Here is a 26,450-nt window from a genome sequence, read left to right as displayed (position 1 = left end):
ATGGAACTTGAGGAATTGAAGAAAATGGATAAAGAAAAAACTCAAACGATTAATCAAATACAAGCGGAAAAGGTAGAATTGATTTCAATAATGGATAGGGAAAGTGCAAAACAGGATAAGGAAATGTTAGAATTGAATGCAAGATTAGAGAGTTTTGAAATGTTTATGCGACAATATCAACCACCCCCTCCCCCCACCAGCTAATTCTAAGACGTTTCGACTATATGAATTGATTGAATAGGTTTAATGGTTAATGTAAAACATGTTGTTGGGATGACTGATTTGAGAATTTTGGAATGATCATTTTGTTTTATGAATTGATTGGTTTGGCTGAACAGGTTTAGGTTTCGGTTTCGGTTGAGCACAAAACAATAGGGCTATTTTGTAAATTTTGTAGGAAAAAACCGAAAGTTAAATGGAATCTTTCGGTTTTTCTTCGAAGGGAAAAACCGAAGGTTAACTTAATAACTCTCGGTTTTTCTTCAAAGGGAAAAACCGAAGGTTAACTTAATAGGTTAACTTAATATCTTTCAGTTTTTCCTCAAAGGGAAAAACCGAAGGTTAACTTAATAACTCTCGGTTTTTCTTCAAAGGGAAACCGAAGGTTAACTTAATAACTTTCGGTTTTTCCTCAAAGGGAAAAACCGAAGGTTAATTGCATATCTTTCGGTTTTTCCTCAAAGGGAAAAACCGAAGGTTAATTGCATATCTTTCGGTTTTACTTCAAAGGGAAAAACCGAAGGTTAATTGCATATCTTTCAGTTTTTCTTCAAAGGGAAAAACCGAAGGTTAATTTCATATATTTCGGTTTTTCTTCAAAGGGGAAAACCGAGAGTTATTGAATTAACCTTTGGGTTTTCCCTTTGAAGAAAAACCGAGAGTTGTATGAAAAACTTTCGGTTTTTCTCTCGGTTATCTAAACCGAAAACTCTAGGATATCTTTCGGTAAACGCACAATTATTTTTAACGACAGAGTCAATACCGAGAGATGACGAGAGTTACCTTAACTCTCGGAATTTGGTCTATACCGAAAGTTATAGGGTCAAAACCGAGAGTTTTTACTCTCGGTTTTAACCACTTTTTCACCAGTGTACATTCAGTGAAAAATTCCAAAAAAGACCACTCATGTATATAATGTAATGCAATGTTTCTCCATTAAAAATAAAAATAGTTATATGTTTATATCTTGGTTTTGTTAAAATAAAATATATCACACCAAACTTTAAAAAAAAAAAATTAAAAATCAGAAAGAAATACTAATTTGTTGTTAATAATCTTCTGAACCAAAGCTTCATGACATGAATCATGAACCATTCTAATGAATTGGGAATATGTGTTCAGGCCACTTGGGAAAAGCACGCTTGAACAAGCTCATGCATACAGTATCACGCTGCTGAAGAGCACCATTGAACACACATTTCATAGCACCTGTTTGAATATTTCATAATATCAGTCTTGTTATTATAATGCATGCATGCATGCATGCAGACACCACTAAAAGAGAAAGAAACCAAGTTTGAGAACTATACCATGTGTACCAACAGGCTCCTTCACCCGACCACGACGACCATTTTTTGACCATACTTCAACAGGCTATGATAACAAAGTGAAATAATAATGAGTATACGATTAAATGCATATTCAACAAGATGAATATATAAGATCGATCAACAAGTAAAATAAACTAACTAATTACCTTGAACCATTTGACATCTTCTGGGTTGTGAAACATATATCTTATAGAGGATTTCAATTTGGAAACTCGCTGAGGATAACTGTTATCATTTCAAACAAACAAACAAAAATTATCAGAATTTACATTGCAACAATTTAAGGAGAACACAATTAATTATGCTCTGTTTTGGACATTCCTGCAATATTATTAGTTGGAAGTTTTCTTACCCAGTCAAAATAATTTTCTTCAAGATAATTCTGTATGGGTCAACACTCCTCAATGATCCAAATGCAGCTACAGTTATTAATGTGCAATCATCACCCCTCTTCAATGCAACCAGCGGAAGAGAAGGAAACGAAAGTGGAGCATATATAGATGCTATAGAAAACTGTCCAGGATGAAGAAACCTCTCCATCTTGCTTTTGTCCCCAGTTATATTATCCGAAGAAAATATTGGCCTGGAAAATTTTAAAACACCCACCCATCATTAAGAATTGATTAAAACCTCTCTGTATACTGAGAGTTGGTCACTATATGTGCTATTATTACCTACAGACAAATTGGCGAAAACCAACATGAAATATCAATTCTTCTTTCGCTTTTATAGGTGCCTCATAACTCACATTCTTCTTTATGCTGCAGCAATAGAGTAGAAGAAAATGGGAATCAAGAAAGATGCCAAAGACCTACTACATAAAAGGAAATGGAAAAATAAGTACCTAAAATGGAGGACAGACATTTCGGACTCATTTTTCATGAGGCCACTTGCTATTATCGGCATCTTATTTGAAAGATTGCACAACTTGTACGCAACAGTCTTTGCTACTTTACTGATATAAATCCTCAAATACGTGCCTGAGGGCACACACTCTCCACTGCTTTGTTTCTCCTTAGCCAAAGCCTCTGCAATGCGTGTTTTTGTATCCTGGCAAAATTTTCTAGTTCAATTTTTTTTGGATAATCTGCAGGCAGGGATTCCTGAAAAGGAAAAAAACAATCTACAGTAAGTAAATGAACAGTTACTCTTCTAGATGTTGATAATTACTTACTCTGGCGTCCCATGAAGAGGTCCTAAAGGACTTGAGACCTCTATATTTGGCAAAGCGTTTACGGGAAGGAACATCAAAGGGGGTATCTACTTCATCTGGGAACTCTGATTAAATGAAGTATGACTACAGTTAGAAAGCAAATAACTGCAGATCTTGTTGAAGGTTTATATATAAAAGAAAAAAAGGTATAAAATCATTTAAATTTCATGTCATTTTTTCTTTCTGATATAATGCTAAGATCCACTTATAGCAAAGAGAAAAAAGCACCTTCATCTTCAGCATGGGCTTCCTGAATTTTTTTAATCTCTTCTTCTATCTGCTCCCTTGTTAGGTTTTCACCTTCCTGCAATGGAAAAGCAAGCAAACAAGGTTATATGATTATATCTCTTATTAAGACATTTTATGAAAGACTCTAGCAGTTAGTAGAATTATCAATTGAACAAATGATATAGTAAACATATAGAAGATGGTTTCCTATGCATGTGTAAGAAAGTTCAGACTATATGAAGCATCTGGCACTGGATATGGTAAACAACTTTGGCCGAACTTATCTAAATAAATAAACACATCCAAAAAAGCTACATAATATTTCTAAAATTAAAATGCTAGTCAGCATAGTAGCTAGACTGTCACAATCCACAAAAGCTACATAATATTCCTAAAATGAAAATGCTAGTCAGAGTGGTAGCTAGACAATCAATGATCAATTGGCATCAAAAAAGCAAGAAAATGTACACCTACCATCATGACAGTATCAACTTCAGTTTCTTCATCTGATTCTATTGCAGTGAATTGCAGAGAAGCATGGTCATCATCAAGTTCCAAATTTGTATTGTCCTCGTGCCCAGTTAAAGAAGCCGTGTATTCATCCAATACCATCCCATCACTATATATAATTGAATCATCGGAATCAGAGTCATCCACTATCCACGCAGCCTGCAAATTGAACAAGAAATAATTACCTCAAAGTTATATTCATCAGCCAGCCTAATAAGGTCAAATAGAGCAAACATGAAAGATCATACAGAGCAGGGAAACCCAAAAACCTGATAATCAGAGGTGCCCACTGGCAATTTCCTTTTTTTCCGCTTCTTCTCCTGATGCTTTCTGTCAGCTTCGGCCATTTCAGCTTCTGTTGGCCATGTCTGGAATCAATGTTAAAATTAAAATCAAGCAGGAGCAATCATAATTATCACAAGTATTAAATTCCTCCAAAACAAATCCTAAAGATGTGAGTGCAACTTTCAAGTATAGAACAAGGCTGTTGGGCTACCAGAAGTAAAATTAATTTATCTACCAGTCATGATGGGGTGATGACATCTCTATAACCCAAACATATAGGGCTTTATGTCAAGAGTGTTATGTGAAAAAGGTCATGATATTTCATATATTTGTTTGAAAAGTTTGTATTAATTAAGTAGTTACAAAAGATGCAACATTTGCAGCAATACAGACAAGGTAAAAGAAGCAGAAAGGGGAGGAGAAGAAAGCCTACACAAGCCACCAAGTCACCAAAGAAACAGGAAAAGAATGACTAATTGCATCATTCACTCGAGAAACACCATCTATGAAGATATAAACCATTCAAAAAAAGTAAGGTATTTAATAATTTAATCAAAACTACCTGCTCTCCAACCTGGTGATTAGGTTTATTTTCAACCGGCAGAGGTTCTTTATGCTTCGCAAACAAGGTACTGATGACCTGCAATTTCCAAGATGCGGGATTAAACTTCTCAACTTGCGAAGTTGTAATTTTTAGATGCCAACACATGGACCAAGAAATTGGTACCTGAAAGTCAAATGCCTCCTCTGCATCCATGAGATCCCTTTCTTTCCTTATATTCAAAGGGCATGGATCTTTTAGAACTTCAATTTTGCTTACCTGATAATCACCTGCACCTGATACATGGACCTGAAACAATGAACAGAATAAATAAGTAAAGAAACAAATAAATGAAAGCAAATCATTAAATACTACTCGACTACCTGCTGATATAAGGAGAGACTGCGAGAACGCAAGTAACCACTAAGAAGTAGAGTGCAATCTTCTGTGCTGTTGTCATCATCTACCATGTCAACCTGAAAAATAACTTAGTTCTTATAACTCTAAAGATCTTAATAAGCAGCACTTTGCATTGATACCTCTTGTGATGGTCTAAAATGGCATAGTTTAGAAATAATATAAACATACATATGATTCCATTCAGATCAAAAATTGGCGTACCATGTGAAAGATTCAAATAACATCACTAACCATGGGAAATAAAATGTATGAACGAACAAAATACCAAAATTTACTTTACATTAAAGCAGGGTTTTATTAAATGCACCAGATCTTTTTCCCTTTTTTTTGTGAGGGGTGGGGGGGACTTTGTTTAATGAAAAAGTTGGATTATTTGGGTAATAAAGAATCATGTAAGGGTATTTTAGTTCATGATTTGATTGATGAAGTGATTCAATTATAGGAACTATACAACACATAAAAGTATTAAAATAGGTAAAGGGTAACATATCAAGTGAATATCTTATCATGTAAAGACAAGAAAACGGAAATTCTTGCACTGAAAGAATATATATGTATGCTTTTATGCCAATCATACCATGTGAATCCCTTTCCAAGATGACCAAATTCAAGGGAACCAAAATCAATAAAAGCACACATCTAATATTTATATAAGACCTCACTTCCAAATGCATCATCAATGAGACCCCTAGGGAAAGCACATTGTTAGCATATTCTATAATCACGATATCTTCAACAAACAATTTTATAATGAATGCATATTGAAGGAATTTTTTAATAAACACCAATACAAGTGACAGATAACTGAAAAGCCCTTCTGAAGTATAAGATAAATGGAAAAAAAAATGTATTGCAATGATACAGATAGACACCAATACAAGTGACAGATAACTGAAAAGCCCTTCTGAAGTATAAGATAAATGGGAAAAAAAAATGTATTGCAATGATACAGATAGTATAAACTGGAACAAAATATAGAAAATACCTTCTGTGCCATGAGATATGCCCGTTGGTTTCTCCAATGTGGTACAGTTAGCCTTTGATCCCTAAAGAGCCACATGAACTGCAACATATATTCAAAATAAGGGAATCTGTTAATGTGTTTAACCATACACTTACAAAATCAAGAGTGGAGACACATTGGGATGATCTCATACAGCTCCACAACTAATCACATTCAATAGGTAATGAAAGACTAGACAAATCAACTTATATCAGAGTAGGAGCAGATTAAGACTATCATCCTGTGGACTTTATCAAATAACCAAGCTAAAGTTATCAAATATCCTGTGGAGCAGATTAAGACTATTCTTGAATGTATTTTTTTTTATCTAACAAATTTAAGGGATGAACATTAAGCATAGTCAAGCTTGATTTTAGACCGACTGCTGAAGAAAAATCAGGAATCAATAGTTCTGTTCATAATGATATAGAGTAAAAACATTGACGGTTACCTTGTGTAACTCATCTTTTGTATCAGCTGGATAAAATCTACAATCTTGTGGGAATTCAGAAACAAGGCTCGATGTGCATATCTTTTTTGCAGCATGTCTCTTTTTTGGATCATCAGGTAGATCCTGAAGCAAAAGAGAGCTTAATTCATGCAAACCAGAATATGTAGCAGTGCCCAATGAATCAAAAACTGAGACTAGGAACATACACGAATCAATACTATTGTGGTTGGAAGACCAATAGCTCTGAACACAGAAAGGAATTGAGATCCAAGTTTATCAATATAAGATCCAGTGGAACCTTGTTTATGTGTGTGAGCAGAGACAACAAATACAAGCAGATCGGCAACCTACAATGTTTAGGAAACCGTAAGATCCATAAAGGAGAATAACCAAACTATAAATTAAGAGAACGTGACAAAACAACACAGAAATAGAGGTACCTTGACCATCTCCATGCTTGACAATAAGTCTCCATGGGGTGCTTGCATCACCTAAATTACATATCTGGATTAGATCGGTCCACAGTAATTGTACTTACACGATCGCCAAAAAAATGAATGCATCATTTAAATAGGATTCATTACTAAAAATAAGAATTGGAAAAACTAAATAGGATTGTGGGTAACCAAACATCAAATAGACAGTTTTCAGAATTGGAAATTAGCAACCATTTAAATATTCAACTACATGAAGTTACAAAGGGTAACTGTTATTGAGTCTAATGAATTGAAGAAAAAAAAAACTCAATGCCAACAATATCACGCACCGTTGCTCTAAGCTTGTATTCCGAAGAAGCAACTGTTGTTGTATTTGTATTGGTTGTTTCATTCGTGGTTAACAAAGTGAGAAGATCCCTTTCAAGTGAATCTAGATCAACAGTATGTGAAAGCCCATAAAGAACCTGCAACAAAGGGATGTGAAAGCATGAAAAAAGGACCAAGGGATAGACTTTATCTCAAAAGTTAATTTGGTTTATGCAATTTGTAATGGAAATGGAAATGGAAATTACTTACAATGACACGGGGAGAGCTCGCTGAACCACTGGAGGCCCTTTTTTCCTTTAAAACGGCTGCACGTTTCTGCTCCATTGCCTACAATATATATATATATATAAAAGAAAGAGGGACAAGTTATACACGGACATTGAGCAATCAATCAATCAAGAACTGAGATAGAGGATAATAATACCATCTTATTGCGTTGCAATCTAACTTCACGGGCACCTTTTCCAACATTACGATCAGATTTAGCAGCCTTGCTCTTATCTGATTTAATAATTAAGACATAAGTTCGTCAAGTGATTACGGGTTATAGTATATGGTAAGTTACAATAAGGAGGATTTTCTGACCTTGAAGAAGAGACACTTTGTGTACATTGCGGGACGACTTCGAAGCAAATCGGCTCTTATGAGCCTTATTAACCTGAACTTTTGCGCCGGCCATTCAACAAACTTGAATAGTGTAAAAGGAAATCCTTCCCTACCACTTACCAGTAGCAGTGCATCGATCAAATTGAAGATGATTATCAAAGAAGAAGAAGAAGGTGATAAATCTATCTATACTTCAAATAAAATTGAAAGTTGCATGCTCACCACCTTAATTATCTAATCAAATATTCTCTTTTCTAATTCATCTTTCTTAAATCATTTATCTCACTAAAGAAAAAAATTATAGATAATAAATGTATATAGAAAATAACGCAAAAATGTAAGATAGGATACCTAAATTATTATTGTTAATTTAAAGGTAGCGAGATTTTTAAAATTTAATTTATGAGATATACCGAAATAATATTTATAAGTTAATATATATATATATATATATAATCTTTATAAGGAAATAATGAAATAGATTTGATATTAATTTAATTATAAAAATATAATTTTTGAAAAATATCAAATTATAAATATACTGAAATATTATTTCATATATGCAATCTCTACCTTACCGATGTTAGGTGTCAAAGGTATAATATCGATATCGTACCGAAATTAAGGTATACCGAAATCAAGGTAATGTAAAGGTATAAAATTTTTGTATACCGAAATTAAGGTATATCGAAATCAAGGTATACTGAAATCAAGGTAAGGTAAATGTATGCATTTTTTGCATACCGAAATTTTAGATAAGGTATAAGGTATGGATAAAACATTAAGGTATATCGTACCGACTCATCCTAATCTCACATATATATATATATATATATATATATATATATATATATATATATATATATATATATATATATATATATATATATATATATATATATATATATATATATATATATATATATATTTCTTTATCTTAATTTTTTTTTTAAATTATTTTTTTTCCTTAATTCTCTTTTATAATATATATATATATATATATATATATATATATATATATATATATATATATATTAATCTTTTTTTCCTAATTTATATTTCTTAAATAATATATATATATATATCCTAATTTTTCTTTAATAATTAATTTTTTTTATCATTTATATAATATATATATATTGTTTCCAAATAATAAATAATTTTTATATTTAAATATATAATATTATCTAACATATTATATATATATATATATATATATAATAAATTAATAATGCTTAATTTGAATTTATCGGGTTGAGAGTGGTGTTTAAGTTGGATATATATGTGAGAATAAATTGATACTTGGGTCGTGGGTTCACCTGAACATAAATTTTAAACGGTTAAAAATAAAATAAAAAATGTTATATGTATATTTTAAACTTAGAACCTAGCAAATACAAGTATAACCTTTTAACCAACCAAACTAATAAGACTTTATATTTAAAATTATACACGAACACGCGATATTCATAATAATATAATCTATATATATATATATATATATATATATATATATATATATTAATGTTTAATTTGAATTGTCAGGTCGAGAGATGTGCTTAATTTGAATATATACGTGAGAGAGTAAATGGATATTTGAGTTGGGATCGTGAGTTTACCCGCTCATAAACTTGAAACAGTTATAAATAACAAAGTTTGGAAACATTCTAAAGGTGAATAAGGGAAATGATATTCAGGATTTATAGATTAAAGAAGGAACTATCAAGTATGAGAGGAAAATGCAAAGTTTGAGTATTGATAGAAATTGACATAAATTAGTCTATATGGTGGTTTCTAAAATTGATACCAAATCAAATTAAAAACAGTAAATCCAACGCTAATTGAGGATCTATAATAGGGACTGATATTCAGGATTCAATTGATTAAGTAAAGTTAACCTAAATGATTAAGATAGAGAGAAAAGAAGGAAAGTATTTACATAGTGTGTGATTCGGCAAATCAACAATGAACAACACAATAGCTACTCCCTTTTTCTTCAGTTCTTTTTTGGATAGCTGCCTATTTGGATCTTTGGTTGGCAAAAGAACTGCAGTAATGGTTGGTTCTTTCTCACTTGATACTACTTTAAGATCAAGTTCTTCATTTTCATCATTAACATCTTCTTCTTCCCCACTTTCACTTTCCTGGTAATCAACCAAATCAACTAAGATTCAATCATTCAAACATATTCAACATTAAAACGAAAAGAATATAATGAAATCAAGTTTAAAATAATGGCTAGAAGTGAACATCACAAAATTGTCCTGAGCCGTCCATAGTGAAAAGATGTTAATATAGCTTGCAAATAGCATCTGAAAGTAATTATGTGCAATCAACCTAAACCGCATTAATGCAATTCCATTTGGAAATTGTTCTTTACCGTTCTTGACATCTCACAATTTTGTATTGTCTCAAAAAGTATGCAAATTTTCCTAGTTTTCTCAATACTCTACTAGAAGGGAATAAACATAAATTGCATACCTTTATATGCAAATTTCTCTAATTTAATCAATACTCTATTGGAAGGGAATAAACATAAATTGCATACCTCTAAGAGCCCTGGGATATCCTTGGCATCAGATTGTAGATTAAGTGCAGTAACTAGACTACTTGCGGAGGAGCTGTAGTTGCAAAGTAATCATCATCGTCATCATCTTCAACATCCTCCCAAAGAACCTGCAAAGGATTGTAGATCAGGTGCTTCTTATCCTACTGTCAAGACTCGGAGTTTAAAAGACGTGAAATCTAGGCGTAATCGCGGAGGAGGGCAGAATCGATCTGGGCGGAGAACAGGCGGAGGACGGGTAGAGGTCGGGAGGATCTGTGGGCGGAGAATCGAAGAAAGAAAAGGATTGGGAGAGAAGCGTGAGAGAAAGAAGAAAGAAATAAGAAAGGAAGTGGCTGGATAAAAATAAGACGATGTCACCGAGGGCGTAATTGGGGCCCTCGGAAATATTTCTTCGCCGAAGGAAGACAACAAACGCTTTCGGAAATTAATATTATCTATGAGGGATAAGTAATTCTCTCGGTGGTCTTCACAAATATCAACGAGGGAAGAGTGATGCTCTCGGTGGAAGAAATATTTCTAAGAGCATTTGTTCGCTCTTGGTGAGTTTCCTCAGTAATTATACAATTTTTACTAGTGTGTGAGGTCACAAGTTTAGAGATTGAAATTAGGATTGGGGGATTGATGTTTGGTTTGACAAGGGATAAGAGGTGTGTAAGAGTGTGTGTAAGGTCATGATATGAGATGAGATGTCGATTGAGATTTGCCAATTGGTTTTTCGGAAGTGGAGAATAATTTAAGAAGTTGGTAATACATGAAATATTAGTAGTTAAAAAGATATGAATGGGATGTTGATTGACCAAAATGTAAAAGTGTGCGAGGTCACAAAATTCGAGGTCGGTTGTGATTGGTAAGTTATTTGTCGCAAGGACAAAGAGACATATGAAAATGTGTGAGTCATAATATGAGAGGTCGATTGAGGGATCAGTGTTGGTTTGACGAGGATAAAAGGTGTGTGAATGTGTGTTAGGTCACGAGATGAGATGTCGATTGAGATTTGGTGGTTGGTTTACCGAAGTGGGGGTAAACAAGGGTTGCGGTAATATAAAAGAGGATGATAACAAATGAGATATTAATTGTTAAAATATATGAATGATATGTTGATTAATCAAAGTGTAAAAGTCTATGAGACCATGAGATTAAAGGTCAATTGGGATTTGTAGGGTGATTTTCCAAGGTCGGTTAAAAAGGAATATGAAAAAGTATGAGTCACAAGATAAGAGGTCGATTGGAGGCATTTGTGGTAAAAGAGATCGTGGTAAGTGTAAAATGATTAAATGAGAGGTGAAAATTGTGGGGATAAGAGGCTGATAATAAAGGAGATATCGGTGGTTAAAGATAATATGAAATGAAATCGAAGTGTGAAAATGTGTGAGCTCAAGTTTAATGTAGTTTTGGCTTTTTTGAATTTAAAATAATAAAATTATAATTTAATTAAAGAAAATCTTTATTTAAAATGAATTAAAAATAATTAATTTTAAAAGATTATTTATTTGAATAAAAAGTAGTTAATTGATTTTTAATTTAAAATTAATAAAAATATTTGTATATATATATATTGTTAGATAAAATCAGACCGGTTCAAATAAACCTAACTTAAATAAACTTTCCATGCAGGAACAAGGAACCGGACCGGATAAACAAAAGAATCGGCTAAAGAAAACTAACCGGTCAAGCTAGTAAACCGACCAAGAATACCTGGAACTTGACCGCACAAAGAAAGGATCGGTCAAAGCTTAAAACCGGAAACATCAAACAGCCGATCAGCCACAAGGCAAAAGAATAACCGGAAGAAGTCCAGTTACATCACTCATACCAAAAGCCATTCGGTTAAGTCAAATGACCGACCAGTACAAGAAGACAATTCGGGTATCTGTTGAGAATGATACCAAAGGAACAGACTGAACACTTCCATATCCATACAAGTCTGAGGAAAGACTGTAGGCTGCAGAAGACAGTATTACCGGATCTTTCACTTCGGGATAAGTCAAAAAGAAGATCTTCCAAGTACAGACAACTGTCCAACAGACAGTTGTCTACATTGAGTAAAAGACAAACCTAGCAGGTCTGTCTTACCTACCGGAAGAACAGACTGCCAAGTCTGAGGTTGACCATCAGGTCTGAGGAAACGACCGCAGGTCTGAATCTCTGAAACACTGAATCACTGTATCACTGCTCAGCCAATCAGATTCAAGGCAGTGAAATATGATCGTTGGCATATTTCACCTATAAAAGGGGCAGTTGAAGAAGAGTAAATGTGTGACACAAGGAGACAAGTGAGAAACTCTAAGAGCATTTATTCTACAAGTGATAAGACTGTGTTGTTCTAAGAAAGCCTAAGTGCTAAAGTTGAAGTGTGTTTTACAATTTCGGTGTAAATTGTAAGAGTGTTATCGAGCAGGAAATAAGTCTCGATCGGATTGTACTTGTATTCCTTAGTGAATATCCTTCTCGCGGTTTCGAGAGGAAGGGGTGACGTAGGAGCTTTATCTCCGAACATCCATAAAATCTGTCTTGTTATTTACTGTCTGCCGGTTTCATTATCTAACCGATCCGTACCGCTATAACCGACTTAACCCTATCCAAGCCGAATTTCCAGATTACCGAAGCCGACCCATCAAATCTCAAACCTCCATTACACAATACCGATTCTGCCTATCATACAAGTGTGTCGCTTCAACCTGAAAGCAAACCTCTTCCGCGCTTGAACCTAGTTCAAGGGTTTGTGACAGGTTGTATAGTATTGAAACCCCGGTGTTAATCTCTAACCGGATTAACCACCACCCTTCGAGTGAGAACCGCTAATCGGTCTAACCCCCGGTCCTCCAGCGGCTACCTAGATCCTAACAATTGGTATCAGAGCAGTTAGTTTCAATACTCAAGCAAGCATGTATCAGGATAGGCCTCCAATGCTAGAAGGTGATGACTTTGCTAACTGGAAGGCACGCATGCACCTGCACTTAGTCACCTTGGATGATGAAATGGAGTCCATTCTGACCGAAGGACCGATATTCATTGATAAGGACAGAAAGGAATGGACGGCTGAAGATAGAAGAAGAAACAACCTGGATAATCATGCTAGAAACCGGATCTCCAACAGTGTGGACAGAAACACATACTGTAAGATCAGAGACTGCCAAACCGTGAAGGAGACATGGAACACGGTTATCCAGATCTTTAAGGGAATGAAAGAACAAAGGAGAACAAGATAATGGTGGCCACACAGAAGTTTGAAAGCATCAAAATGAAACCAGGAGAAACCATGAAAGAATACAGTGACCGGTTCACTGGTGTGATGGATGAATTAGCAACTCTGGGCAAGAAGTATGACAACAAAGAGGTCATTATGAAAGCTTTGAGATCTCTTCCAAGTACTTGGGACATAAAAACAATGGTAATGAGGGAATCAAAGAGCCTATGTAAGATGAAACTACACGATATATTCGAAGATCTTAAGGCATATGAATTCGAAATGAGATCTAGGACTGAAGAAGAAGTCTCGTCCTCAACAACAACCAGAGCACTAATCACATCTACAGAACTAGTTGCACCGGCACCGACCCCTGCACCCGTACCGATCAGAACCGCCGAACAGTTCACCGAGGATGCCATGGCAATGTTTGCACAGAGGTTTGGGAGGTTCATGAAAAGAAGCCAACCGACAAACAACTACTATGGTGATAAATCCAATGTAAGATGTTATAACTGTAACTGTTTGGGACATTTTAAGTGGGAATGCAGGAAACCGAGGAGGGATACCCAGAAACCGGATTATCAAAATGACCGAAACAACTATCAACAAACCGGTGAAGGAAGTGAATTACCGAAAGCACTGATAGCCGACGATGGAGGAAGTCTATGGGCTCACAGTGACAGTGATAATGAACTCACGTGTCTCATGGCAAATGAAGAACAGGTATTTGACTCTCCTTGTGAAGAATTCACTAAAGATGAATTATACAATGCATTAAATGACATGGTAGAAGAATATAGGAACCTACTAACCATGCTACCTAAGCACCTCAACATTAGAACCGATCCCATAGCACCCATTCCGACAGAACCAGAGGTACCCATTATAACCGAACCGGAGGTCGTACAATCTGATGATACCCATACTTTAGAAACCGAGTTAGATCCTAAGACCGAACAATCTAGTGAACCGGCTAGAGAATTAACCGAGGAAGAAAATGCCCGACTTCAATATAAGATTGTCGCATATAAGAGATCTAGTGATATAGTAAAGAAAATGTGTAGTCATTACAGACATCCTCGTTGCAAGCTTGGCCTAGGATACACTGAGGATAGTTCCAAAGACCGAAAACCCATAGGGAAAGTAAGGCTTACAAGAGGTAACCTCCCCCTTATAAAATTTCTTAAAAGCTCCTGGACCGCTGAAGAAGAGGAGACCTCATACTATAAGGAAGAAAAGCTAAAATACGACTATGTTGGTCCAACCGAATCTGAGAAATGGCTTGACCCTGTGAAAAGAAAAGCCGAAATCCTCAAACATATGAAAGCCTTTCCTGAACCGCGTAGGTCAAACCACAGATCACCGAACCGAAGACCATCACCATTTAAGACCTATGTAGAAAAACCGAGATACACGAGACCGAGTGCCAAAAGGACAGTTAAAACCCTAGCAAAGAAGACTGTCCGGTTTATCAAGGTTTGGATACCTAAGGGACTAATCGCATGTGGACCCAAGTAAATGTGGGTACCAAATAGTTGTAAATATGTACATTTTGCAGGATCTAAAGAAACGGCTAGGAAACTCTGAATGGTTCTTGGATAGCGGCTGCTCCAGGCACATGACCGGAAACAGCAATATGCTAACCGATATCAGAACAGTAACCGGTGCTCTAATCACCTTCGGTGACAACTCAAAAGGTAAAACTGTGGGCAAGGGTAAGATTGTCCATGGTAACCTAACCATTGATAATGTACTTCTAGTTGAAAACCTACGTTTTAACCTGCTTAGCATTAGTCAGATGTGTGATGCTGGATACACGGTAGAATTTCTTAAACATGCATGCTTAGTTAAGAACTCTCAAGGTATTGTACTGCTAACCGGAAATAGGATAGGTAACATTTACAAGGTAGACTGGAAAACTAGAGTAGAATATCCTATATGCATGATAGCTAAGACTGATCAAACCTGGTTGTGGCATAAGAGACTAAACCATCTAAACATGAAAACTTTAAACTACATTCGTGGTAAAAAGCTAGTTGAGGGCATCCCTGATATAGTATTTAATCAAGATAAGGTTTGCTCAGCATGTCAAATGGGTAAACAAACTAGGTCAACCTTTAAGAGTAAAGGAAACATCCAATCTAGCCGATGCCTAGATCTTCTTCACATGGATTTATTTGGACCGATTCAGGTCATTAGCCTAGGAGGTATGCTCTACACCATGGTAGTTATTGATGATTATTCTAGATTCACATGGGTAATATTTCTACCATTTAAATGTGAAACCGTATCAAACCTGATTACACTTCTTAAGCGCCTACAAAATGAAAAGTCAACTCGCATTAACAGCATTCGAAGTGATCGAGGTACCGAATTTACCAATAGTACATTAACCGCATATCTTGATGAATCCGGCATTAGACACGAGTTGTCTAGTGCTAGGACTCCTCAACAAAATGGCCTGGCCGAGAGAAGAAACCGGACTCTCAAGGAAGTCGCACGGTCCATGATAGCCGATTCCGGTATTGCTCAGAAATTTTGGGCTGAGGCTATCAACACTGCATGTTATACACAAAACCGGTCTTTAATAAACAAATTTCACAATAAAACACCGTATGAGGTTTATTTTAACAGAGTTCCCAAACTTAAGTACCTCAGGATTTTCGGTTGTAAGTGTTATATACACATAAATGGTAAGACCCAACTCACTGTTTTTGATGCAAAAACCGATACCGGGATCATGCTAGGATACTCAGCAGTAAGTAAGGCATATAGAGTATATAATAATAGAACTGCAACCATGGAGGAAACAATTCACGTTGTTTTCGATGAATCGGTTGAAAGCAATACTGCTTCATGCTTTGATCTACACAACAGATTGGAAAATAACAATATTCATTCTGATAGTGAAGACTAGACTCCAGTCTTCAGGCGGTTTGTCCATGACCAAATGGGTAACATTGAAACCCAGCCGGATCAAGCTGTTCCACAACAGGAAGCTGACACTTCGGTCCAATCCGAGGAAGTCGGTCGGTTTGACAATCCTGTTCAGCCTACCGACATGTCTAGCCTTGATCAAGTAAACGGTAATTTGGTAGACATCCCTGAACTAAATCTCAGAAGAAACAGTAAACATCCTCCTGAGCAAATTATAGGTGACCCTTCAGAACCTGTTCGAACTAGGGGTCAACTTCTGGACGGATACTTTAATTCCGCTTTCATATCCCAGATTGAACCGAAAAGAATAGATGAAGCATTGTCATATCCGGATTGGATCTTGGGAATGCAAGAAGAGCTAAACCAGTTCGAGAGTAGTAAAGTCTGGTACCTAGTTCCAAGACCGAAGGATCAATCGGTCATAGGAACAAGATGGGTATTTAGAAACAAACTCAATGAGGACGGTTTGGTCACGAGGAACAAAGCCAGATTAGTGGCTCAAGGTTATAAATAGGAAGAAGGCATTGATTTTGAAGAGTCATTTACCCCTGTAGCTAGGATTGAAGCCATTAGAATTTTTCTAGCCTTTGCTGCTTTCAAAAACTTTAAGGTTTTTCAAATGGATGTTAAAAGTGCATTTCTGAACGGTGACCTACGTGAAGAAGTGTATGTTGAACAACCACCCGGTTTCAAAAACGCTGCATTCCCAAACCATGTATACCGGCTAAATAAAGCTTTATACGGTCTAAAACAAGCACCTAGAGCCTGGTATGATACACTAACCGCATTTCTAGTACAACATGATTTCACCATCGGTTCGGTGGATAAAACATTGTTTAAATTTGAAAAGAAGGAACATATCCTGCTTGTTCAAATCTATGTAGATGATATTATTTTCGGTTCCACTGATCCTAAGCTATGTGATAAGTTTTCAAAAATGATGACTGACAAGTTTGAAATGAGTATGATGGGAGAATTAAGTTTCTTCCTAGGTCTTCAGGTTAAACAACTCAAAGAAGGAACATTCATTAGCCAACCTAAATACACCAAGGAGCTACTAAAGAAGTTCGGGATGGACACTTGCTCCTCGGCGGCTACACCAATGAGCTCATCTATTAAACTGGACAGGGATGATGAGGGCCAATCGGTAGACCAGATTGCATACCGGGGGATGATCGGCTCTCTACTATACCTGACGGCGAGTAGACCGGACATCCTGTTTGCAGTTGGTGTATGTGGGAGATTCCAAGCAAATCCAAAACAATCCCACTACACAGCCGCGAAAAGGATACTGAAGTATCTAAAGGGCACACCTGATGTCGGTCTGTGGTATCCAAAGGACTCGTCTTTTAATCTAACGAGTTACTCAGACGCAGACTATGCAGGTTGTAAGATTGACAGAAAGAGTACCAGCGGAACATGTCAGTTCCTAGGTGACCGGCTTGTTTCATGGCATAGCAAGAAGCAGACATCGGTGGCCACATCAACCGCAGAGGCTGAATACTTGGCGGCCGGAAGTTGCTGCTCTCAACTCCTCTGGATCCAACAACAGCTGAAGGACTTCGGTGTCATAGCCGAAGAGTCCCCGATCTTCTGTGACAACACGAGTGCCATAGCAATAACTTACAATCCGGTTCTTCACTCTAGGACCAAGCATATCGACATACGGCACCACTTCATCCGGGAACATGTCACGCTGAAGCATATCCGGCTGGAATACGTATCAACTGACCAACAAGTAGCCGATATCTTCACTAAGCCTCTACAGGAAGCTAAGTTCTCTCAATTCAGACTTACTCTCGATTTAACCGACATTAGTCAGATCCTTCCTAAGGATGCTTAAAGGGAAACCGGATCGGACAGATAAAACCGGTAGTTCCTCCTAAACTGTTGGACTTCAAATTTTCAAGATACCTATGGAAGAACCGCCCAGCCCATCAGATAGAGTAAACCGACCGGCTACTTGGTGCATGCACCAAATAACCGCATCGGGATGAATAACTAATGACTGACCGGTTCGGAAGCAGGTTATCTTAGATTATTTGAATTTTAAACAGAAGTGGAATAATTATCAGTGTTTGAAGATATCTGTTCTGAAACATTGCCCTTTCAAAGTAAACTGGTCGCACCTAAAAAGACGTGAAGATCTGTTGATATCTTTCACAGTCTAGGTCTATGACCAACACATTAGACTGCAAACATACCTATTTCATGCAATATCTCTTATCCTGCAGTTAATAGATATTATCTCATGAAATACCTGGACAATAGGATAATCCCTACACTAGTATTTAAGTGAAGCAAACACTCACCAAAACACTCACAAGACAAAAGATTATCCTCTCACTAAGACAAAAATGTCTCAGTTCCCCAACATTCTTCAGGTTGATTTTCAATCCTGCTCAAGCACAGAACACTATGAAGTGTACAAAATGATCAAATCCCTGGAAGATACCGGTCTTCGGTACTTCCTGGACGACAAGCACAGCATTTATCCTGAATCCATTCTAGAGTTCTTCTATCACGTCAGGGTGTTCAGAGGGACCCCCCACTTTGAAACTCACATTCAATCTAAAGTGGGAGGTATCGTCTTTGACTTCACCGAGAGGGACTTCGCGCGGTGCTTTAGCCTGCCAAAGCACGGGTTGACAGATCTTGAAGTTCCAGCCGACATAAAGGCCGAGATCTCCATCGCCTTCGCACGGTCTGACGAACCGGTTGAGGATCACGATACAAAATCGCACTTGAGAGCTGAATATCAGCTTCTCAATGATGTGATCGGTAAGAGCATCTTCGGAAAGGATGTCACAAATACCTACAGTACCTCGAGCTTCAACATGATGGCAGCTATAATCACCGGAACACCGGTAAACTGGTCCAGGGTGCTATTTGACATACTTATCTGGATGGTTGGCATCCGACAGTCGGCTTCATCCCCCAACTAAGCTGTCTTCTTGTGGAGCTTGGTGTTCCAACCTGTCCCAGAGAAGGTTTGAACCAAGCCCAAGTGCTGACTAAAGAAGTAACCGACTCCTTTTATGAGCGGTTTGAGAGAGCTTGGAGGAGAAGGAACCGCCGCAACAACCCTACCGTCGTCGTCAACACCCACGCACATTAAGTCACTCCTTCCTTCACCCGGTCATTTTGCTGCACGTACCGGGTGTACTCTTATCCAACATAATCATATTCACATCGGTTTTTATCATGTTTTCCTTCGGTGTTATCTTTGTTCCCTATTCGGCTCTATATGTGCCTTTTGGTATTATTATCTATGTTATTTTCGGTCTCCTTTGATTAATCTCGGTTATGTGATTGCCATTAATGAAAAAGGGAACCTTAATTAATGAGATAACCCCCAACCACCTAAACATTTAATATCCAACTAACTTGGTTACTTCTCAATTAATACCTACCTCGGGCTCCGCAATCTGCCTCTTCCCCATGCACCTTGGGAACATAAAGATTCCTTTGTCTAATAAAACAAAACTCACAATCAATGGTTATGTTTTTTCCTCCAAAACCGATCCTATATAAGGAGCCATCTTCTAATCAATTTACCACATCCGAAAGCATAAAACACTTCTGAAATCCTTTGAATTCCATCTCTCTCAATATCGTAATCATGCCGAGCCGAACTTTGGGAAACTTTTTTAAGTATCGATTTCGATTCATGTATGGAGGAATGGGACGGGCTGCCCGCAAAGAAACTCATGTTCGAATCACTCATTCTTACCGGCCTTCGACCATTCCTCGAAGAATCCGGTCCGATTCTGATTGAGGACGTTAAAGCGTTCTTCAGAAGCGCCTGTGTTAGGGGCAATTACATCGTCTCCACGGTGAGAGACCACACATTCTGGATCGATGAAGCCGAGTTTGCCACTCTTATTCACCCTGCCCACAGAAGGGTTCTCCGATTTTCCACCTCTGGAGGGGCTTGACGAATTCTATTACTCACTCGTCTTTTCTGGAACCATGGAACCGGTGGAAGACCATGGGCCCAAAAACCTTCTGGGCAGACATGCCCAACTTCTTCTTGAGATCGTCACTCGGTCCATTCTTTGTCAGTCCCCTAATCAGCGGTACTCAAAGAATACCTACAATATGATGACCAACATCTTCAGCAACAAGGCTATCAATTGGTCCACGGTCATCTTCCAACGTCTGAAATCCATGGTAATAAACAAGAAAGGTCTTGGTTTTGCACCTCACATCAGCAAACTAATCCTATCATACTGACTAGAGTTCGGACCGGGCACACCGGCCGCCCCCTCAAACATTCTTGACAAGGATTCGGTGGAGGAAAGAATTTCCAGAATGTTTCTTCCATAGACTGTAATTTTTCATTGCTTATGTATGCCTATTCCAATACCGATTTTTCTGTCGGTTTTCTTTCTGCAATATTTCTTGAATTCAATCTCATTTCAGTTTAAATGACCGGGTCTTCTTAATACTTTGAATATTTATCTAAGTAACCGGTTAACATCTTCAAACTATAACCGCGTCCTTATCCGGTCACATAGAATCGCTTAAAATAAAAAGATTGCAAACACTCTGATCATTCAAAATAACCGGTTAAACTTAGAAACCGCACCATCAATCGGTTTCAAAAAGAAGAGTGCGTCATCAATGGCATAAGCAAAAGTTTTGGAGGGAAATTTCCCGCCCAAAACTGCCGCCCCCCTTGGTTTACCGCCCATGGTTTGGCGCCTATTCTCTCCCGCCCATGGTTTGCCGCTTCTTTCAATTTGGAGGGAATATTCCCGCCCAATATTGATGGGACGGTTGGGCTTCCAAACCGCATCTATAAAAGGGACTCTCGGTCATTTTATTTCATTCTCACGCGAATCTGCTTTCTCTCTCTAAGCTCTCTAACTCTCTGAAGCGGTTATTTCTCAAACTCTCTCAAACTCTCTACGATGGGGCGCGATTCGGCTTTGTTTAAGCACCTATCTCAGGTGGATTTTGAGGAAATCCGGCTGAAAGGTACGTCCGAGGCAAAGGAGGTTATTGACCGGGTAGTCAAAACCGGTCTGGAATATTTCCTTGGCGGTCCTCATGTTCTCTACAAAGATGCGGTCGAAGAATTTTTCAAGACCGCAACTATCTCCAATGACAAAATCACCGCAACTGTATGCGGTACTGAAATAGAGCTCACCGAGGCATCGGTGGCAGAGAGCCTGCACCTTCCAACTACCGGACATGATGCAACGGCGGACATCGAGATAAAGACTTTTGAGGCGGCATGCCAGATACTCTCGGCAACTAAGGAGCCGATAAAAATATCCGGCAGCAAATCAACGTTGAAGCCGGAGTATATCCCAATTTGTGACATCTTCGCAAGAGCGATTCTGGCAAGGGGAGGAAACTATAGCGGCCTAACAAGGGACAAAATCAGGATGCTGATCGGCCTGATAGAGGGAACAAAGGTCAACTGGGCAAAAGCGGTGTTCAACAACTTAATAGATATGGTAAAACCGGATTCAAACCGGTCATGGGGATACGTCGTTCCTCTCGGTAAGATCTTCCTTCACCACAATATCAACATCGGTCCCGGCGTCATTGTCGCAAATAGATGCCTCATCAGATCGAAACAGTTCTTAGAAAGGAAGCAGCCGGCCCCCGGTTCCACAGGTGGCCGAAAGAAGAAAGCCGACAAGAAAGCGGCCCCAGCCAAAGCAAAGGCAGAAAGCAAAGGAAAAGAGAAAGTAACTTTCTCGGAACCGCCGCAGCAAACAGAGGATGAAGAGTGGGCTTCCCACTCTGAAAGAACCGATACAGAGAAGACCGAGGACGAACGATCGGTCAATGAGGACGAGCATTCGGCCCAGAGCCCTGATAATACCGGTCCTGACGCCAATCCTGAGACCAATGAGGGTGGTGAAGAGGATGGTGAAGAAGGTGATAAAGAAGCCGATGATGAAGGCGGCGACAAAGAGAAGGAGGAGGCCGAAGAAGCAGAGGCCGATAGGATATCTCTGAAAATCCTTCAGGGCGTCAAAAAGCGAGCCGAGTCAATTGAAGAGTTATACCTGGAATGGCACGAGCACCGGTTCGGCACACCGTATAGGGAAATCCTACCGGGCCACACAGACTTGGAATGCATTCAAAGACTAGAGGAAGTGGAGGACTTGATCATGAATCTCACAAACTCCAACACAATTCAAGAGGTATTACACCGAACCTGCCTCTTAAACCAAAGGTCCAACTACGGAAGCTAACCACACGCATCCGGAAAATTACGGAGGAGTTCGAAGCGGTGGGACCGGTAGACACCTTAACACCGTGGGTGTTAGAAAGGCTTGAAAAAGCCAAAGGAGACCTCATTCGAGAAATTGACCGGCTAGAAGCAATATGCAGTCAAAGAAAAATATCGGTCTACACTGCCCCCAGATCGAAACGAGTCCAGATCACTGTCCAACACCTCCAAAGGAGAATGCGGCATCAAAAGAATCCGATGAAAGAGTCGATCCTAATCTCACCGGGCAATCCCCTCCTCCACAACCGGAAGTCTCCGAATCAGACTTCACAAATGAATGGGTTGAGGGCCGTCTCCAAAGGCTTGAAGACTCAACCGCAGAACGAATTGATAGCCGAATTCAAGAGTTTGAAGACTCCGCGGTTCAGCCATTCAAGGATATAGTCGAAAGAATCGTTAGCTCGGCACTCAAGTTCGCCGACACCACAAGGTATCTCTTGGATAACAATCGGGACTGACTCTCAGAAATGGACGAAGATCTGCAGGAAGAGGCGGCTCTGCGCAATAAATATGTTAAGCGAACCGCAATTCTGGAGGATTCGACCTCCGAGTTAAAGAAAGACTTCGACCGGCTTGAAAGAGAGATCGATCAACGATTGACAACGATGGCTGATGACCTGGTCGGCACAACACTCGGACGGGTCTCCGAACTCGAGAAGAAAAATGTGGGTCTCGAGGCCGAACTCAAGGCGCTTTCCGAACAAGTTGCCGAACTGTTGAGGGTTAAGATGAACGCGGACGCCGCGGCTGTAGCGGCTGATGCTCAAGCGGCTAAGAGGGTCCAGGATGCGCTGGACGCCGAAGCGGGTAAAGAGAAGGAGGCACCGCGATCATCCCAACTTACCGAAGAAGAAGAGGAAGCCGAACGGATTCGAAGGTCAGAGGCCATGTTCCCAGGACTTACTAAGAAAGCAGCCGCTCAAGATGCGAAGGATGCTGAGCGGTTGGAAAGGGAAACACGGAGGCTGGAAGGCTTCGCAGCCGACAACAAGAAGAAAAAGACGGTCGCCTCCGTTTCTGCGCCGAAAAAGCGAAAGAGGGAAGCCCCAAAGAAAGTTCAAATAGCCGACCTGCTCAATGAGGTCACTGAAACGGTCATCACAAGTACATCGCAGCAGGCTACTCAAGTTGAAGAGGAGGTTGAAGAACAACTGCAGCCCCGGTCTACAAGACAACGAGTTTCCGAACCAGCCAGTCAACCGCAACCGAAGAAGAAAAAGCGGAGCATATATGACTTCTCGGACTCGGAATAGGGGCTCTCTTTCCTTTACTTGTCTTAGTATTTTTACATATTATGTTATTTTCGGTTATCTATCTTATATATAAAGCTATTTTTGAAACCGGCCATCTTTTGCATCTTTACTTAGTTTTGATAATTTTAAATAAAATAATCAAAAAGGGAGAAATTGATAAAAGATAAGACTTTTCCAAAATTTTTCTCAAAATTTTTCGAAAAATTCTCCTAAGTCAGTTTCAAAAATCCGGACAAATAAAACAACCGGCCTACGGTTGCAAACTTACATGATTTTGATAATTTTAAATAAAATAATCAAAAAGGGAGAAATTGTTAGATAAAATCAGACCGGTTCAAATAAACCTAACTTAAATAAACTTTCCATGCAGGAACAAGGAACCGGACCGGATAAACAAAAGAACTGGCTAAAGAAAACTAACCGGTCAAGCTAGTAAACCGACCAAGAATACCTGGAACTTGACCGCACAAAGAAAGGATCGGCCAAAGCTTAAAACTGTAAACATCAAACAGCCGATCAGCCACAAGGCAAAGGAATAACCGGAAGAAGTCCGGTTACATCACTCATACCAAAAGCCATTCGGTTAAGTCAAATGACCGACCAGTACAAGAAGACAATTCGGGTATCTGTTGAGAATGATACCAAAGGAACAGACTGAACACTTCCATATCCATACAAGTCTGAGGAAAGACTGTAGGCTGCAGAAGACAGTATTACCGGATCTTTCACTTCGGGATAAGTCAGAAAGAAGATCTTCCAAGTATAGACAACTGTCCAACAGACAGTTGTCTACATTGAGTAAAAGACAAACCTAGCAGGTCTGTCTTACCTACCGGAAGAACAGACTGCCAAGTCTGAGGTTGACCATCAGGTCTGAGGAAACGACCGCAGGTCTGAATCTCTGAATCTCTGAAACACTGAATCACTGTATCACTGCTCAGCCAATCAGATTCAAGGCAGTGAAATATGACCGTTGGCATATTTCACCTATAAAAGGGGCAGTTGAAGAAGAGTAAATGTGTGACACAAGGAGACAAGTGAGAAACTCTAAGAGCATTTATTCTACAAGTGATAAGACTGTGTTGTTCTAAGAAAGCCTAAGTGCTAAAGTTGAAGTGTGTTTTACAATTTCGGTGTAAATTGTAAGAGTGTTATCGAGCATGAAATAAGTCTCGATCGGATTGTACTTGTATTCCTTAGTGAATATCTTTCTCGCGGTTTCGAGAGGAAGGGGTGACGTAGGAGCTTTATCTCCGAACATCCATAAAATCTGTCTTGTTATTTACTGTCTGCCGGTTTCATTATCTAACCGATTCGTACCGCTATAACCTATTTAACCCTATCCAAGCCGAATTTCCAGATTACCGAAGCCGACCCATCAAATCTCAAACCTCCATTACACAATACCGATTCTGCCTATCATACAAGTGTGCCGCTTCAACCTGAAAGCAAACCTCTTCCGCGCTTGAACCTAGTTCAAGGGTTTGTGACAGGTTGTATAGTATTGAAACCCCGGTGTTAATCTCTAACCGGATTAACCACCACCCTTCGAGTGAGAACCGCTAACCGGTCCAACCCTCGGTCCTCCAGCGGCTACCTAGATCCTAACATATATATATATATATATATATAAATGTATATTTGCTAAGAGGTTCTTTTGATTTTAATGTTTGGTGATACTTGGAAAAGAGATTTTGCACTATATCCTCTGTACTTAAAGACGATCTTTAATTCATAAAATTTTGGCTATTTCTTTTAAAAATTGGTTTTATTAAATTTTATTTAACTAATTAATTTTCAAATTCTAGACATTCATATATTTTTCTTACATTTAAAATTTTAAAATAATATTTAAATATTATTACATGCGATTGATGTAGAGAATTATATAGAAAATACTTGAAAAATATCAGTTTAAGACATTAGAATTTAAAAATAAATTCAAACATGCCTTTATCAAAATATTTTCTATGAAAATATTTTGAAATCGTTTAAATTTTTTTGGATTTTTTAAAAATAGTTTAAGGTTTCTAATTATTTTTAGAAAAACGACTTAACATAATTTCATTACAAAATCCCAAAAAGGGAAAAAACCAAAAGAATTGTTGTATCTTTCTAGACAGGCCTAGAAATATTTAAAACGAAAACAGTCTACAGTCTACGGAATTATTACAACAAACACGCAAGTTTAAAAGTTTATCTCGCTAAAAAATTTTATGGTCGGGTGACTTCGTGATATACAACATAAGTTCCAGTTTTGTTCCGTTTTTGGGACACCCCTCCACGTTTGAATGTTTGCGCTGCTATCGATCACAATATCTTCCCAAGTCTACTCAATGCCTCTTCGATTTCTTGAGAATGCTCTCACGTTTCGTTCGCACCAAATGTGATATACAATTGAACCGAATCCTCATTTGAAATTTTTTGAGTTGAATTTTGTACCTTTTTCTTTAGACACAACAACTTCCTTGATGTCCTTCCATTCCCTTGGAAAATTAGTTAATTCCATGTTCTTTGTAAACCTCTTTCATAGTTCCGTGCGAATGGACAATAGCCAAGTAGGTGATCAATCGTTTTTTCATTTCTTTCACACAGTAGGCAGTTCACATTCGGGATTTTCATGTATTTTCTAACTCGGTCTCTTGTATTTAATCTTTCCTGGAATGTAAGCTAT

At 38.2% G+C, this 26,450-nt stretch overlaps 1 pseudogene; it reads right to left on the bottom strand.

Annotated features, from left to right (window-relative positions):
* Positions 1 to 1,299: 1,299 nt before the first annotated feature.
* Positions 1,300 to 7,712, bottom strand: LOC124931437 (annotated as a pseudogene).
* Positions 7,713 to 26,450: the final 18,738 nt, after the last annotated feature.

The sequence above is a fragment of the Impatiens glandulifera genome, chromosome 3 (genome assembly GCF_907164915.1).
Source record: "Impatiens glandulifera chromosome 3, dImpGla2.1, whole genome shotgun sequence".
Lineage (NCBI taxonomy): Eukaryota > Viridiplantae > Streptophyta > Magnoliopsida > Ericales > Balsaminaceae > Impatiens > Impatiens glandulifera.
The sequence above is the reverse complement of the archived record's forward strand: the minus strand, read 5'-3'. Positions and strand labels throughout refer to the sequence as shown.